Source organism: Pseudophryne corroboree, chromosome 1 (genome assembly GCF_028390025.1).
Source record: "Pseudophryne corroboree isolate aPseCor3 chromosome 1, aPseCor3.hap2, whole genome shotgun sequence".
Taxonomy (NCBI): Eukaryota; Metazoa; Chordata; class Amphibia; order Anura; family Myobatrachidae; genus Pseudophryne; species Pseudophryne corroboree.
In genome coordinates this window covers 512485287-512502045 of record NC_086444.1, presented here as the reverse complement: position 1 = coordinate 512502045, position 16759 = coordinate 512485287, and the positions used below count along the sequence as shown (strand labels likewise).

At 34.1% G+C, this 16759-nt stretch overlaps 20 non-coding genes across 20 annotated transcripts; all 20 read right to left on the bottom strand.

Annotated features, from left to right (window-relative positions):
- Positions 1 to 656: 656 nt before the first annotated feature.
- TRNAL-CAG (transfer RNA leucine (anticodon CAG)) lies at positions 657 to 739 on the bottom strand. Its single transcript has one exon. It is a non-coding gene; the product is annotated as a tRNA-Leu (tRNA).
- Positions 740 to 1416: 677 nt separating this feature from the next.
- TRNAL-CAG (transfer RNA leucine (anticodon CAG)) lies at positions 1417 to 1499 on the bottom strand. The gene has a single exon. It is a non-coding gene; the product is annotated as a tRNA-Leu (tRNA).
- A 678-nt stretch (positions 1500 to 2177) lies between these two features.
- Positions 2178 to 2260, bottom strand: TRNAL-CAG (transfer RNA leucine (anticodon CAG)). Its single transcript has one exon. It is a non-coding gene; the product is annotated as a tRNA-Leu (tRNA).
- Positions 2261 to 2937: 677 nt separating this feature from the next.
- Positions 2938 to 3020, bottom strand: TRNAL-CAG (transfer RNA leucine (anticodon CAG)). Its single transcript has one exon. It is a non-coding gene; the product is annotated as a tRNA-Leu (tRNA).
- Positions 3021 to 3698: 678 nt separating this feature from the next.
- On the bottom strand, positions 3699 to 3781 carry TRNAL-CAG (transfer RNA leucine (anticodon CAG)). The gene has a single exon. It is a non-coding gene; the product is annotated as a tRNA-Leu (tRNA).
- Positions 3782 to 4458: 677 nt separating this feature from the next.
- Positions 4459 to 4541, bottom strand: TRNAL-CAG (transfer RNA leucine (anticodon CAG)). Its single transcript has one exon. It is a non-coding gene; the product is annotated as a tRNA-Leu (tRNA).
- Positions 4542 to 5979: 1438 nt separating this feature from the next.
- Positions 5980 to 6062, bottom strand: TRNAL-CAG (transfer RNA leucine (anticodon CAG)). The gene has a single exon. It is a non-coding gene; the product is annotated as a tRNA-Leu (tRNA).
- A 678-nt stretch (positions 6063 to 6740) lies between these two features.
- Positions 6741 to 6823, bottom strand: TRNAL-CAG (transfer RNA leucine (anticodon CAG)). Its single transcript has one exon. It is a non-coding gene; the product is annotated as a tRNA-Leu (tRNA).
- A 677-nt stretch (positions 6824 to 7500) lies between these two features.
- Positions 7501 to 7583, bottom strand: TRNAL-CAG (transfer RNA leucine (anticodon CAG)). The gene has a single exon. It is a non-coding gene; the product is annotated as a tRNA-Leu (tRNA).
- Positions 7584 to 8261: 678 nt separating this feature from the next.
- Positions 8262 to 8344, bottom strand: TRNAL-CAG (transfer RNA leucine (anticodon CAG)). The gene has a single exon. It is a non-coding gene; the product is annotated as a tRNA-Leu (tRNA).
- A 678-nt stretch (positions 8345 to 9022) lies between these two features.
- On the bottom strand, positions 9023 to 9105 carry TRNAL-CAG (transfer RNA leucine (anticodon CAG)). The gene has a single exon. It is a non-coding gene; the product is annotated as a tRNA-Leu (tRNA).
- A 677-nt stretch (positions 9106 to 9782) lies between these two features.
- TRNAL-CAG (transfer RNA leucine (anticodon CAG)) lies at positions 9783 to 9865 on the bottom strand. The gene has a single exon. It is a non-coding gene; the product is annotated as a tRNA-Leu (tRNA).
- Positions 9866 to 10542: 677 nt separating this feature from the next.
- Positions 10543 to 10625, bottom strand: TRNAL-CAG (transfer RNA leucine (anticodon CAG)). Its single transcript has one exon. It is a non-coding gene; the product is annotated as a tRNA-Leu (tRNA).
- Positions 10626 to 11303: 678 nt separating this feature from the next.
- Positions 11304 to 11386, bottom strand: TRNAL-CAG (transfer RNA leucine (anticodon CAG)). The gene has a single exon. It is a non-coding gene; the product is annotated as a tRNA-Leu (tRNA).
- Positions 11387 to 12057: 671 nt separating this feature from the next.
- TRNAL-CAG (transfer RNA leucine (anticodon CAG)) lies at positions 12058 to 12140 on the bottom strand. Its single transcript has one exon. It is a non-coding gene; the product is annotated as a tRNA-Leu (tRNA).
- A 678-nt stretch (positions 12141 to 12818) lies between these two features.
- TRNAL-CAG (transfer RNA leucine (anticodon CAG)) lies at positions 12819 to 12901 on the bottom strand. The gene has a single exon. It is a non-coding gene; the product is annotated as a tRNA-Leu (tRNA).
- Positions 12902 to 13578: 677 nt separating this feature from the next.
- TRNAL-CAG (transfer RNA leucine (anticodon CAG)) lies at positions 13579 to 13661 on the bottom strand. Its single transcript has one exon. It is a non-coding gene; the product is annotated as a tRNA-Leu (tRNA).
- Positions 13662 to 14765: 1104 nt separating this feature from the next.
- TRNAL-CAG (transfer RNA leucine (anticodon CAG)) lies at positions 14766 to 14848 on the bottom strand. Its single transcript has one exon. It is a non-coding gene; the product is annotated as a tRNA-Leu (tRNA).
- A 678-nt stretch (positions 14849 to 15526) lies between these two features.
- TRNAL-UAG (transfer RNA leucine (anticodon UAG)) lies at positions 15527 to 15609 on the bottom strand. Its single transcript has one exon. It is a non-coding gene; the product is annotated as a tRNA-Leu (tRNA).
- Positions 15610 to 16287: 678 nt separating this feature from the next.
- On the bottom strand, positions 16288 to 16370 carry TRNAL-CAG (transfer RNA leucine (anticodon CAG)). Its single transcript has one exon. It is a non-coding gene; the product is annotated as a tRNA-Leu (tRNA).
- Between the last annotated feature and the right edge of the window lie 389 nt (positions 16371 to 16759).

Here is a 16759-nt window from a genome sequence, read left to right as displayed (position 1 = left end):
AAAGATGTATATTATGAAATAACCTATCTATCGTTACAATGACAATGTTGCTATTAAAACTGTTAATTTAAAAACTAGATATGAATTGCTTTTCCATTCATTTTAAAGAGGTTTCTAGTTGGCTTTACAATAAAAGTAAGTTTTGTTTTCCATGTTCAGGGTTGGAATCCAAGTGTCTAGAGTTTGTTCTCTAATGGATTTTAACTCAGCAATAAAATGAAATTTGTGAATCTTGCACAAACTGGCTACTTAATTTAGCTCATGGGTTTGATTGGATGCCATTGTAGTGGACCCCAGTGGGGTTTCTGTTCATGACCATTGGCTGAGAAGAGCAGTTTTCTTAAGCCAAAGATATGGAGCCCTCATTCTGAATTTGTGAGATATTTTATTTTGCTACCTCTGTAAATAAAGAATTGTGGATCAATTAATAAAAATAATATGATATACACATATGTGGTTGGTTTCAAGCTCTTTTATCAAGGGAGAATACAATCTGATCTTTTATTGCAACATGGGAAATAATGAAATAATTGATGCATTTTTTATGTTGTAAATTGAAAGAGATTTGCAGTGAGTGTTTGTCTAATTCTAAAGTCAATCTTTTCACAAGTAACAAGAAATAGAAACTGTAGAGCAAAGAAGAAAATAAATAACATTGTCAGAAGTGGGATTTGAACCCACGCCTCCAGAGGAGACTGCGACCTGAACGCAGCGCCTTAGACCGCTCGGCCATCCTGACACATTAAACCACTGTGTTTTGAAAAGATGTATATTATGAAATAACCTATCTATAGTTACAATGACAATGTTTCTATTAAAACTGTTAATTTAAAAACTAAATATGAATTGCTTTTCCATTCATTTAAAGAGGTTTCTAGTTGGCTTTACAATAAAAGTAAGTTTTGTTTTCCATGTTCAGGGTTGGAATCCAAGTGTCTAGAGTTTGTTCTCTAATGGATTTTAACTCAGCAATGAAATGAAATTTGTGAATCTTGCACAAACTGGCTACTTAATTTAGCTCATGGGTTTGATTGGATGCCATTGTAGTGGACCCCAGTGGGGTTTCTGTTCATGACCATTGGCTGAGAAGAGCAGTTTTCTTAAGCCAAAGATATGGAGCCCTCATTCTGAATTTGTGAGATATTTTATTTTGCTACCTCTGTAAATAAAGAATTGTGGATCAATTAATAAAAATAATATGATATACACATATGTGGTTGGTTTCAAGCTCTTTTATCAAGGGAGAATACAATCTGATCTTTTATTGCAACATGGGAAATAATGAAATAATTGATGCATTTTTTATGTTGTAAATTGAAAGAGATTTGCAGTGAGTGTTTGTCTAATTCTAAAGTCAATCTTTTCACAAGTAACAAGAAATAGAAACTGTAGAGCAAAGAAGAAAATGAATAACATTGTCAGAAGTGGGATTTGAAACCACGCCTCCAGAGGAGACTGCGACCTGAACGCAGCGCCTTAGACCGCTCGGCCATTCTGACACGTGAAACCACGGCTTTTTGAAAAGATGTATATTATGAAATAACCTATCTATCGTTACAATGACAATGTTGCTATTAAAACTGTTAATTTAAAAACTAGATATGAATTGCTTTTCCATTCATTTTAAAGAGGTTTCTAGTTGGCTTTACAATAAAAGTAAGTTTTGTTTTCCATGTTCAGGGTTGGAATCCAAGTGTCTAGAGTTTGTTCTCTAATGGATTTTAACTCAGCAATGAAATGAAATTTGTGAATCTTGCACAAACTGGCTACTTAATTTAGCTCATGGGTTTGATTGGATGCCATTGTAGTGGACCCCAGTGGGGTTTCTGTTCATGACCATTGGCTGAGAAGAGCAGTTTTCTTAAGCCAAAGATATGGAGCCCTCATTCTGAATTTGTGAGATATTTTATTTTGCTACCTCTGTAAATAAAGAATTGTGGATCAATTAATAAAAATAATATGATATACACATATGTGGTTGGTTTCAAGCTCTTTTATCCAGGGAGAATACAATCTGATCTTTTATTGCAACATGGGAAATAATGAAATAATTGATGCATTTTTTATGTTGTAAATTGAAAGAGATTTGCAGTGAGTATTTGTCTAATTCTAAAGTCAATCTTTTCACAAGTAACAAGAAATAGAAACTGTAGAGCAAAGAAGAAAATAAATAACATTGTCAGAAGTGGGATTTGAACCCACGCCTCCAGAGGAGACTGCGACCTGAATGCAGCGCCTTAGACCGCTCGGCCATCCTGTCACACTAAACCACTGTGTTTTGAAAAGATGTATATTATGAAATAACCTATCTATAGTTACAATGACAATGTTGCTATTAAAACTGTTAATTTAAAAACTAGATATGAATTGCTTTTCCATTCATTTAAAGAGGTTTCTAGTTGGCTTTACAATAAAAGTAAGTTTTGTTTTCCATGTTCAGGGTTGGAATCCAAGTGTCTAGAGTTTGTTCTCTAATGGATTTTAACTGAGCAATGAAATGAAATTTGTGAATCTTGCACAAACTGGCTACTTAATTTAGCTCATGGGTTTGATTGGATGCCATTGTAGTGGACCCCAGTGGGGTTTCTGTTCATGACCATTGGCTGAGAAGAGCAGTTTTCTTAAGCCAAAGATATGGAGCCCTCATTCTGAATTTGTGAGATATTTTATTTTGCTACCTCTGTAAATAAAGAATTGTGGATCAATTAATAAAAATAATATGATATACACATATGTGGTTGGTTTCAAGCTCTTTTATCTAGGGAGAATACAATCTGATCTTTTATTGCAACATGGGAAATAATGAAATAATTGATGCATTTTTTATGTTGTAAATTTAAAGAGATTTGCAGTGAGTGTTTGTCTAATTCTAAAGTCAATCTTTTCATAAGTAACAAGAAATAGAAACTGTAGAGCAAAGAAGAAAATGAATAACATTGTCAGAAGTGGGATTTGAAACCACGCCTCCAGAGGAGACTGCGACCTGAACGCAGCGCCTTAGACCGCTCGGCCATTCTGACACGTGAAACCACGGCTTTTTGAAAAGATGTATATTATGAAATAACCTATCTATCGTTACAATGACAATGTTGCTATTAAAACTGTTAATTTAAAAACTAGATATGAATTGCTTTTCCATTCATTTTAAAGAGGTTTCTAGTTGGCTTTACAATAAAAGTAAGTTTTGTTTTCCATGTTCAGGGTTGGAATCCAAGTGTCTAGAGTTTGTTCTCTAATGGATTTTAACTCAGCAATAAAATGAAATTTGTGAATCTTGCACAAACTGGCTACTTAATTTAGCTCATGGGTTTGATTGGATGCCATTGTAGTGGACCCCAGTGGGGTTTCTGTTCATGACCATTGGCTGAGAAGAGCAGTTTTCTTAAGCCAAAGATATGGAGCCCTCATTCTGAATTTGTGAGATATTTTATTTTGCTACCTCTGTAAATAAAGAATTGTGGATCAATTAATAAAAATAATATGATATACACATATGTGGTTGGTTTCAAGCTCTTTTATCCAGGGAGAATACAATCTGATCTTTTATTGCAACATGGGAAATAATGAAATAATTGATGCATTTTTTATGTTGTAAATTGAAAGAGATTTGCAGTGAGTGTTTGTCTAATTCTAAAGTCAATCTTTTCACAAGTAACAAGAAATAGAAACTGTAGAGCAAAGAAGAAAATGAATAACATTGTCAGAAGTGGGATTTGAACCCACGCCTCCAGAGGAGACTGCGACCTGAACGCAGCGCCTTAGACCGCTCGGCCATCCTGACACATTAAACCACTATGTTTTGAAAAGATGTATATTATGAAATAACCTATCTATAGTTACAATGACAATGTTTCTATTAAAACTGTTAATTTAAAAACTAAATATGAATTGCTTTTCCATTCATTTAAAGAGGTTTCTAGTTGGCTTTACAATAAAAGTAAGTTTTGTTTTCCATGTTCAGGGTTGGAATCCAAGTGTCTAGAGTTTGTTCTCTAATGGATTTTAACTCAGCAATGAAATGAAATTTGTGAATCTTGCACAAACTGGCTACTTAATTTAGCTCATGGGTTTGATTGGATGCCATTGTAGTGGACCCCAGTGGGGTTTCTGTTCATGACCATTGGCTGAGAAGAGCAGTTTTCTTAAGCCAAAGATATGGAGACCTCATTCTGAATTTGTGAGATATTTTATTTTGCTACCTCTGTAAATAAAGAATTGTGGATCAATTAATAAAAATAATATGATATACACATATGTGGTTGGTTTCAAGCTCTTTTATCTAGGGAGAATACAATCTGATCTTTTATTGCAACATGGGAAATAATGAAATAATTGATGCATTTTTTATGTTGTAAATTTAAAGAGATTTGCAGTGAGTGTTTGTCTAATTCTAAAGTCAATCTTTTCATAAGTAACAAGAAATAGAAACTGTAGAGCAAAGAAGAAAATGAATAACATTGTCAGAAGTGGGATTTGAACCCACGCCTCCAGAGGAGACTGCGACCTGAACGCAGCGCCTTAGACCGCTCGGCCATTCTGACACGTGAAACCACTGCTTTTTGAAAAGATGTATATTATGAAATAACCTATCTATAGTTACAATGACAATGTTGCTATTAAAACTGTTAATTTAAAATCTAGATATGAATTGCTTTTCCATTCATTTTAAAGAGGTTTCTAGTTGGCTTTACAATAAAAGTAAGTTTTGTTTTCCATGTTCAGGGTTGGAATCCAAGTGTCTAGAGTTTGTTCTCTAATGGATTTTAACTCAGCAATGAAATGAAATTTGTGAATCTTGCACAAACTGGCTACTTAATTTAGCTCATGGGTTTGATTGGATGCCATTGTAGTGGACCCCAGTGGGGTTTCTGTTCATGACCATTGGCTGAGAAGAGCAGTTTTCTTAAGCCAAAGATATGGAGCCCTCATTATGAATTTGTGAGATATTTTATTTTGCTACCTCTGTAAATAAAGAATTGTGGATCAAATAATAAAAATAATATGATATACACATATGTGGTTGGTTTCAAGCTCTTTTATCCAGGGAGAATACAATCTGATCTTTTATTGCAACATGGGAAATAATGAAATAATTGATGCATTTTTTATGTTGTAAATTGAAAGAGATTTGCAGTGAGTGTTTGTCTAATTCTAAAGTCAATCTTTTCACAAGTAACAAGAAATAGAAACTGTAGAGCAAAGAAGAAAATGAATAACATTGTCAGAAGTGGGATTTGAACCCACGCCTCCAGAGGAGACATCGATCTGAACGCAGCGCCTTAGACCGCTCGTCCATCCTGACACATTAAACCACTGTGTTTTGAAAAGATGTATATTATGAAATAACCTATCTATAGTTACAATGACAATGTTTCTATTAAAACTGTTAATTTAAAAACTAAATATGAATTGCTTTTCCATTCATTTAAAGAGGTTTCTAGTTGGCTTTACAATAAAAGTAAGTTTTGTTTTCCATGTTCAGGGTTGGAATCCAAGTGTCTAGAGTTTGTTCTCTAATGGATTTTAACTCAGGAATGAAATGAAATTTGTGAATCTTGCACAAACTGGCTACTTAATTTAGCTCATGGGTTTGATTGGATGCCATTGTAGTGGACCCCAGTGGGGTTTCTGTTCATGACCATTGGCTGAGAAGAGCAGTTTTCTTAAGCCAAAGATATGGAGCCCTCATTCTGAATTTGTGAGATATTTTATTTTGCTACCTCTGTAAATAAAGAATTGTGGATCAAATAATAAAAATAATATGATATACACATATGTGGTTGGTTTCAAGCTCTTTTATCCAGGGAGAATACAATCTGATCTTTCATTGCAACATGGGAAATAATGAAATAATTGATGCATTTTTTATGTTGTAAATTGAAAGAGATTTGCAGTGAGTGTTTGTCTAATTCTAAAGTCAATCTTTTCACAAGTAACAAGAAATAGAAACTGTAGAACAAAGAAGAAAATGAATAACATTGTCAGAAGTGGGATTTGAACCCACGCCTCCAGAGGAGACTGCAACCTGAACGCAGCGCCTTAGACCGCTCAGCCATCCTGACACATTAAACCACTGTGTTTTGAAAAGATGTATATTATGAAATAACCTATCTATCGTTACAATGACAATGTTGCTATTAAAACTGTTAATTTAAAAACTAGATATGAATTGCTTTTCCATTCATTTTAAAGAGGTTTCTAGTTGGCTTTACAATAAAAGTAAGTTTTGTTTTCCATGTTCAGGGTTGGAATCCAAGTGTCTAGAGTTTGTTCTCTAATGGATTTTAACTCAGCAATAAAATGAAATTTGTGAATCTTGCACAAACTGGCTACTTAATTTAGCTCATGGGTTTGATTGGATGCCATTGTAGTGGACCCCAGTGGGGTTTCTGTTCATGACCATTGGCTGAGAAGAGCAGTTTTCTTAAGCCAAAGATATGGAGCCCTCATTCTGAATTTGTGAGATATTTTATTTTGCTACTTCTGTAAATAAAGAATTGTGGATCAATTAATAAAAATAATATGATATACACATATGTGGTTGGCTTCAAGCTCTTTTATCCAGGGAGAATACAATCTGATCTTTTATTGCAACATGGGAAATAATGAAATAATTGATGCATTTTTTATGTTGTAAATTGATAGAGATTTGCAGTGAGTGTTTGTCTAATACTAAAGTCAATCTTTTCACAAGTAACAAGAAATAGAAACTGTAGAGCAAAGAAGAAAATAAATAACATTGTCAGAAGTGGGATTTGAACCCACGCCTCCAGAGGAGACTGCGACCTGAATGCAGCGCCTTAGACCGCTCGGCCATCCTGACACACTAAACCACTGTGTTTTGAAAAGATGTATATTATGAAATAACCTATCTATAGTTACAATGACAATGTTGCTATTAAAACTGTTAATTTAAAAACTAGATATGAATTGCTTTTCCATTCATTTAAAGAGGTTTCTAGTTGGCTTTACAATAAAAGTAAGTTTTGTTTTCCATGTTCAGGGTTGGAATCCAAGTGTCTAGAGTTTGTTCTCTAATGGATTTTAACTCAGCAATGAAATGAAATTTGTGAATCTTGCACAAACTGGCTACTTAATTTAGCTCATGGGTTTGATTGGATGCCATTGTAGTGGACCCCAGTGGGGTTTCTGTTCATGACCATTGGCTGAGAAGAGCAGTTTTCTTAAGCCAAAGATATGGGGCCCTCATTCTGAATTTGTGAGATATTTTATTTTGCTACCTCTGTAAATAAAGAATTGTGGATCAATTAATAAAAATAATATGATATACACATATGTGGTTGGTTTCAAGCTCTTTTATCTAGGGAGAATACAATCTGATCTTTTATTGCAACATGGGAAATAATGAAATAATTGATGCATTTTTTATGTTGTAAATTTAAAGAGATTTGCAGTGAGTGTTTGTCTAATTCTAAAGTCAATCTTTTCATAAGTAACAAGAAATAGAAACTGTAGAGCAAAGAAGAAAATGAATAACATTGTCAGAAGTGGGATTTGAACCCACGCCTCCAGAGGAGACTGCGACCTGAACGCAGCGCCTTAGACCGCTCGGCCATTCTGACACGTGAAACCACGGCTTTTTGAAAAGATGTATATTATGAAATAACCTATCTATAGTTACAATGACAATGTTGCTATTAAAACTGTTAATTTAAAATCTAGATATGAATTGCTTTTCCATTCATTTTAAAGAGGTTTCTAGTTGGCTTTACAATAAAAGTAAGTTTTGTTTTCCATGTTCAGGGTTGGAATCCAAGTGTCTAGAGTTTGTTCTCTAATGGATTTTAACTCAGCAATGAAATGAAATTTGTGAATCTTGCACAAACTGGCTACTTAATTTAGCTCATGGGTTTGATTGGATGCCATTGTAGTGGACCCCAGTGGGGTTTCTGTTCATGACCATTGGCTGAGAAGAGCAGTTTTCTTAAGCCAAAGATATGGAGCCCTCATTATGAATTTGTGAGATATTTTATTTTGCTACCTCTGTAAATAAAGAATTGTGGATCAAATAATAAAAATAATATGATATACACATATGTGGTTGGTTTCAAGCTCTTTTATCCAGGGAGAATACAATCTGATCTTTTATTGCAACATGGGAAATAATAAAATAATTGATGCATTTTTTATGTTGTAAATTGAAAGAGATTTGCAGTGAGTGTTTGTCTAATTCTAAAGTCAATCTTTTCACAAGTAACAAGAAATAGAAACTGTAGAGCAAAGAAGAAAATGAATAACATTGTCAGAAGTGGGATTTGAACCCACGCCTCCAGAGGAGACTGCAACCTGAACGCAGCGTCTTAGACCGCTCGGCCATCCTGACACATTAAACCACTGTGTTTTGAAAAGATGTATATTATGAAATAACCTATCTATCGTTACAATGACAATGTCGCTATTAAAACTGTTAATTTAAAAACTAGATATGAATTGCTTTTCCATTCATTTTAAAGAGGTTTCTAGTTGGCTTTACAATAAAAGTAAGTTTTGTTTTCCATGTTCAGGGTTGGAATCCAAGTGTCTAGAGTTTGTTCTCTAATGGATTTTAACTCAGCAATAAAATGAAATTTGTGAATCTTGCACAAACTGGCTACTTAATTTAGCTCATGGGTTTGATTGGATGCCATTGTAGTGGACCCCAGTGGGGTTTCTGTTCATGACCATTGGCTGAGAAGAGCAGTTTTCTTAAGCCAAAGATATGGAGCCCTCATTCTGAATTTGTGAGATATTTTATTTTGCTACCTCTGTAAATAAAGAATTGTGGATCAATTAATAAAAATAATATGATATACACATATGTGGTTGGTTTCAAGCTCTTTTATCCAGGGAGAATACAATCTGATCTTTTATTGCAACATGGGAAATAATGAAATAATTGATGTATTTTTTATGTTGTAAATTGAAAGAGATTTGCAGTGAGTGTTTGTCTAATTCTAAAGTCAATCTTTTCACAAGTAACAAGAAATAGAAACTGTAGAGCAAAGAAGAAAATGAATAACATTGTCAGAAGTGGGATTTGAACCCACGCCTCCAGAGGAGACTGCGACCTGAACGCAGCGCCTTAGACCGCTCGGCCATCCTGACACATTAAACCACTATGTTTTGAAAAGATGTATATTATGAAATAACCTATCTATAGTTACAATGACAATGTTTCTATTAAAACTGTTAATTTAAAAACTAAATATGAATTGCTTTTCCATTCATTTAAAGAGGTTTCTAGTTGGCTTTACAATAAAAGTAAGTTTTGTTTTCCATGTTCAGGGTTGGAATCCAAGTGTCTAGAGTTTGTTCTCTAATGGATTTTAACTCAGCAATGAAATGAAATTTGTGAATCTTGCACAAACTGGCAACTTAATTTAGCTCATGGGTTTGATTGGATGCCATTGTAGTGGACCCCAGTGGGGTTTCTGTTCATGACCATTGGCTGAGAAGAGCAGTTTTCTTAAGCCAAAGATATGGAGCCCTCATTCTGAATTTGTGAGATATTTTATTTTGCTACCTCTGTAAATAAAGAATTGTGGATCAATTAATAAAAATAATATGATATACACATATGTGGTTGGTTTCAAGCTCTTTTATCCAGGGAGAATACAATCTGATCTTTTATTGCAACATGGGAAATAATGAAATAATTGATGCATTTTTTATGTTGTAAATTGAAAGAGATTTGCAGTGAGTATTTGTCTAATTCTAAAGTCAATCTTTTCACAAGTAACAAGAAATAGAAACTGTAGAGCAAAGAAGAAAATAAATAACATTGTCAGAAGTGGGATTTGAACCCTCGCCTCCAGAGGAGACTGCGACCTGAACGCAGCGCCTTAGACCGCTCGGCCATCCTGACACACTAAACCACTGTGTTTTGAAAAGATGTATATTATGAAATAACCTATCTATAGTTACAATGACAATGTTGCTATTAAAACTGTTAATTTAAAAACTAGATATGAATTGCTTTTCCATTCATTTAAAGAGGTTTCTAGTTGGCTTTACAATAAAAGTAAGTTTTGTTTTCCATGTTCAGGGTTGGAATCCAAGTGTCTAGAGTTTGTTCTCTAATGGATTTTAACTCAGCAATGAAATGAAATTTGTGAATCTTGCACAAACTGGCTACTTAATTTAGCTCATGGGTTTGATTGGATGCCATTGTAGTGGACCCCAGTGGGGTTTCTGTTCATGACCATTGGCTGAGAAGAGCAGTTTTCTTAAGCCAAAGATATGGAGCCCTCATTCTGAATTTGTGAGATATTTTATTTTGCTACCTCTGTAAATAAAGAATTGTGGATCAATTAATAAAAATAATATGATATACACATATGTGGTTGGTTTCAAGCTCTTTTATCTAGGGAGAATACAATCTGATCTTTTATTGCAACATGGGAAATAATGAAATAATTGATGCATTTTTTATGTTGTAAATTTAAAGAGATTTGCAGTGAGTGTTTGTCTAATTCTAAAGTCAATCTTTTCATAAGTAACAAGAAATAGAAACTGTAGAGCAAAGAAGAAAATGAATAACATTGTCAGAAGTGGGATTTGAACCCACGCCTCCAGAGGAGACTGCGACCTGAACGCAGCGCCTTAGACCGCTCGGCCATTCTGACACGTGAAACCAATGCTTTTTGAAAAGATGTATATTATGAAATAACCTATCTATAGTTACAATGACAATGTTGCTATTAAAACTGTTAATTTAAAATCTAGATATGAATTGCTTTTCCATTCATTTTAAAGAGGTTTCTAGTTGGCTTTACAATAAAAGTAAGTTTTGTTTTCCATGTTCAGGGTTGGAATCCAAGTGTCTAGAGTTTGTTCTCTAATGGATTTTAACTCAGCAATGAAATGAAATTTGTGAATCTTGCACAAACTGGCTACTTAATTTAGCTCATGGGTTTGATTGGATGCCATTGTAGTGGACCCCAGTGGGGTTTCTGTTCATGACCATTGGCTGAGAAGAGCAGTTTTCTTAAGCCAAAGATATGGAGCCCTCATTATGAATTTGTGAGATATTTTATTTTGCTACCTCTGTAAATAAAGAATTGTGGATCAAATAATAAAAATAATATGATATACACATATGTGGTTGGTTTCAAGCTCTTTTATCCAGGGAGAATACAATCTGATCTTTTATTGCAACATGGGAAATAATGAAATAATTGATGCATTTTTTATGTTGTAAATTGAAAGAGATTTGCAGTGAGTGTTTGTCTAATTCTAAAGTCAATCTTTTCACAAGTAACAAGAAATAGAAACTGTAGAGCAAAGAAGAAAATGAATAACATTGTCAGAAGTGGGATTTGAACCCACGCCTCCAGAGGAGACTGCGACCTGAACGGAGCACCTTAGACCGCTCAGCCATCCTGACACATTAAACCACTGTGTTTTGAAAAGATGTATATTATGAAATAACCTATCTATCGTTACAATGACAATGTTGCTATTAAAACTGTTAATTTAAAAACTAGATATGAATTGCTTTTCCATTCATTTTAAAGAGGTTTCTAGTTGGCTTTACAATAAAAGTAAGTTTTGTTTTCCATGTTCAGGGTTGGAATCCAAGTGTCTAGAGTTTGTTCTCTAATGGATTTTAACTCAGCAATAAAATGAAATTTGTGAATCTTGCACAAACTGGCTACTTAATTTAGCTCATGGGTTTGATTGGATGCCATTGTAGTGGACCCCAGTGGGGTTTCTGTTCATGACCATTGGCTGAGAAGAGCAGTTTTCTTAAGCCAAAGATATGGAGCCCTCATTCTGAATTTGTGAGATATTGTATTTTGCTACCTCTGTAAATAAAGAATCGTGGATCAAATAATAAAAATAATATGATATACACATATGTGGTTGGTTTCAAGCTCTTTTATCCAGGGAGAATACAATCTGATCTTTTATTACAAGATGGGAAATAATGAAATAATTGATGCATTTTTTATGTTGTCAATTGAAAGAGATTTGCAGTGAGTGTTTATCTAATTCTAAAGTCAATCTTTTCACAAGAAATAGAAACTGTAGAGCAAAGAAGAAAATGAATAACATTGTCAGAAGTGGGATTTGAACCCACGCCTCCAGAAGAGACTGCGACCTGAACGCAGCGCCTTAGACCGCTCGGCCATCCTGACACATTAAACCACTGTGTTTTGAAAAGATATATATTATGAAATAACCTATCTATAGTTTCAATGACAATGTTGCTATTAAAACTGTTAATTTAAAAACTAGATATGAATTGCTTTTCCATTCATTTTAAAGAGGTTTCTAGTTGGCTTTACAATAAAAGTAAGTTTTGTTTTCCATGTTCAGGGTTGGAATCCAAGTGTCTAGAGTTTGTTCTCTAATGGATTTTAACTCAGCAATGAAATGAAATTTGTGAATCTTGCACAAACTGGCTACTTAATTTAGCTCATGGGTTTGATTGGATGCCATTGTAGTGGACCCCAGTGGGGTTTCTGTTCATGACCATTGGCTGAGAAGAGCAGTTTTCTTAAGCCAAAGATATGGAGCCCTCATTCTGAATTTGTGAGATATTTTATTTTGATACCTCTGTAAATAAAGAATTGTGGATCAAATAATAAAAATAATATGATATACACATATGTGGTTGGTTTCAAGCTCTTTTATCCAGGGAGAATACAATCTGATCTTTTATTGCAACATGGGAAATAATGAAATAATTGATGCATTTTTTATGTTGTAAATTGAAAGAGATTTGCAGTGAGTGTTTGTCTAATTCTAAAGTCAATCTTTTCACAAGTAACAAGAAATAGAAACTGTAGAGCAAAGAAGAACATGAATAACATTGTCAGAAGTGGGATTTGAACCCACGCCTCCAGAGGAGACTGCGACCTGAACGCAGCACCTTAGACCGCTCGGCCATCCTGACACATTAAACCACTGTGTTTTGAAATGATGTATATTATGAAATAACCTATCTATAGTTACAATGACAATGTTGCTATTAAAACTGTTAATTTAAAAACTAGATATGAATTGCTTTTCCATTCATTTAAAGAGGTTTCTAGTTGGCTTTACAATAAAAGTAAGTTTTGTTTTCCATGTTCAGGGTTGGAATCCAAGTGTCTAGAGTTTGTTCTCTAATGGATTTTAACTCAGCAATGAAATGAAATTTGTGAAACTTGCACAAACTGGCTACTTAATTTAGCTCATGGGTTTGATTGGATGCCATTGTAGTGGACCCCAGTGGGGTTTCTGTTCATGACCATTGGCTGAGAAGAGCAGTTTTCTTAAGCCAAAGATATGGAGCCCTCATTCTAAATTTGTGAGATATTTTATTTTGCTACCTCTGTAAATAAAGAATTGTGGATCAAATAATAAAAATAATATGATATACACATATGTGGTTGGTTTCAAGCTCTTTTATCCAGGGAGAATACAATCTGATCTTTTATTGCAACATGGGAAATAATGAAATAATTGATGCATTTTTTATGTTGAAAATTGAAAGAGATTTGCAGTGAGTGTTTGTCTAATTCTAAAGTCAATCTTTTCACAAGTAACAAGAAATAGAAACTGTAGAGCAAAGAAGAAAATGAATAACATTGTCAGAAGTGGGATTTGAACCCACCCCTCCAGAGGAGACTGCGACCTGAACGCAGCACCTTAGACCGCTCGGCCATCCTGACACATTAAACCACTGTGTTTTGAAAAGATGTATATTATGAAATAACCTATCTATAGTTACAATGACAATGTTGCTATTAAAACTGTTAATTTAAAAACTAGATATGAATTGCTTTTCCATTCATTTAAAGAGGTTTCTAGTTGGCTTTACAATAAAAGTAAGTTTTGTTTTCCATGTTCAGGGTTGGAATCCAAGTGTCTAGAGTTTGTTCTCTAATGGATTTTAACTCAGCAATGAAATGAAATTTGTGAATCTTGCACAAACTGGCTACTTAATTTAGCTCATGGGTTTGATTGGATGCCATTGTAGTGGACCCCAGTGGGGTTTCTGTTCATGACCATTGGCTGAGAAGAGCAGTTTTCTTAAGCCAAAGATATGGAGCCCTCATTCTGAATTTGTGAGATATTTTATTTTGCTACCTCTGTAAATAAAGAATTGTGGATCAATTAATAAAAATAATATGATATACACATATGTGGTTGGTTTCAAGCTCTTTTATCCAGGGAGAATACAATCTGATCTTTTATTGCAACATGGGAAATAATGAAATAATTGATGCATTTTTTATGTTGTAAATTTTTTTTAAAGTTTTGTTTTCCATGTTCAGGGTTGGAATCCAAGTGTCTAGAGTTTGTTCTCTAATGGATTTTAACTCAGCAATGAAATGAAATTTGTGAATCTTGCACAAACTGGCTACTTAATTTAGCTCATGGGTTTGATTGGATGCCATTGTAGTTGACCCCAGTGGGGTTTCTGTTCATGACCATTGGCTGAGAAGAGCAGTTTTCTTAAGCCAAAGATATGGAGCCCTCATTCTAAATTTGTGAGATATTTTATTTTGCTACCTCTGTAAATAAAGAATTGTGGATCAAATAATAAAAATAATATGATATACACATATGTGGTTGGTTTCAAGCTCTTTTATCCAGGGAGAATACAATTTGATCTTTTATTGCAACATGGGAAATAATGAAATAATTGATGCATTTTTTTATGTTGTAAATTGAAAGAGATTTGCAGTGAGTGTTTGTCTAATTCTAAAGTCAATCTTTTCATAAGTAACAAGAAATAGAAACTGTAGAGCAAAGAAGAAAATGAATAACATTGTCAGAAGTGGGATTTGAACCCACGCCTCCAGAGGAGACTGCGACCTGAACGCAGCACCTTAGTCCGCTCGGCCATCCTGACACATGAAACCACTGCTTTTTGAAAAGATGTATATTATGAAATAACCTATCTATCGTTACAATGACAATGTTGCTATTAAAACTGTTATTTTAAAAACTAGATATGAATTGCTTTTCCATTCATTTTAAAGAGGTTTCTAGTTGGCTTTACAATAAAAGTAAGTTTTGTTTTCCATGTTCAGGGTTGGAATCCAAGTGTCTAGAGTTTGTTCTCTAATGGATTTTAACTCAGCAATGAAATGAAATTTGTGAATCTTGCACAAACTGGCTACTTAATTTAGCTCATGGGTTTGATTGGATGCCATTGTAGTGGACCCCAGTGGGGTTTCTGTTCATGACCATTGGCTGAGAAGAGCAGTTTTCTTAAGCCAAAGATATGGAGCCCTCATTCTGAATTTGTGAGATATTTTATTTTGCTACCTCTGTAAATAAAGAATTGTGGATCAAATAATAAAAATAATATGATATACACATATGTGGTTGGTTTCAAGCTCTTTTATCCAGGGAGAATACAATCTGATCTTTTATTGCAACATGGGAAATAATGAAATAATTGATGCATTTTTTATGTTGTAAATTGAAAGAGATTTGCAGTGAGTGTTTGTCTAATTCTAAAGTCAATCTTTTCATAAGTAACAAGAAATAGAAACTGTAGAGCAAAGAAGAACATGAATAACATTGTCAGAAGTGGGATTTGAACCCACGCCTTCAGAGGAGACTGCGACCTAAACGCAGTGCCTTAGACCTCTCGGCCATCCTGACACATGAAACCACTGCTTTTTGAAAAGATGTATATTATAAAATAACCTATCTATCGTTACAATGACAATGTTGCTATTAAAACTGTTATTTTAAAAACTAGATATGAATTGCTTTTCCATTCATTTTAAAGAGGTTTCTAGTTGGCTTTACAATAAAAGTAAGTTTTGTTTTCCATGTTCAGGGTTGGAATCCAAGTGTCTAGAGTTTGTTCTCTAATGGATTTTAACTCAGCAATGAAATGAAATTTGTGAATCTTGCACAAACTGGCTACTTAATTTAGCTCATGGGTTTGATTGGATGCCATTGTAGTGGACCCCAGTGGGGTTTCTGTTCATGACCATTGGCTGAGAAGAGCAGTTTTCTTAAGCCAAAGATATGGAGCCCTCATTCTGAATTTGTGAGATATTTTATTTTGCTACCTCTGTAAATAAAGAATTGTGGATCAAATAATAAAAATAATATGATATACACATATGTGGTTGGTTTCAAGCTCTTTTATCCAGGGAGAATACAATCTGATCTTTTATTGCAACATGGGAAATAATGAAATAATTGATGCATTTTTTATGTTGTAAATTGAAAGAGATTTGCAGTGAGTGTTTGTCTAATTCTAAAGTCAATCTTTTCACAAGTAACAAGAAATAGAAACTGTAGAGCAAAGAAGAAAATGAATAACATTGTCAGAAGTGGGATTTGAACCCACGCCTCCAGAGGAGACTGCGACCTGAGCACAGCGCCTTAGACCGCTCGGCCATCCTGACTGGCTACTTAATTTAGCTCATGGGTTTGATTGGATGCCATTGTAGTGGACCCCAGTGGGGTTTCTGTTCATGACCATTGGCTGAGAAGAGCAGTTTTCTTAAGCCAAAGATATGGAGCCCTCATTCTGAATTTGTGAGATATTTTATTTTGCTACCTCTGTAAATAAAGAATTGTGGATCAAATAATAAAAATAATATGATATACACATATGTGGTTGGTTTCAAGCTCTTTTATCCAGGGAGAATACAATCTGATCTTTTATTGCAACATGGGAAATAATGAAATAATTGATGCATTTTTTATGTTGTAAATTGAAAGAGATTTGCAGTGAGTGTTTGTCTAATTCTAAAGTCAATCTTTTCACAAGTAACAAGAAATAGAAACTGTA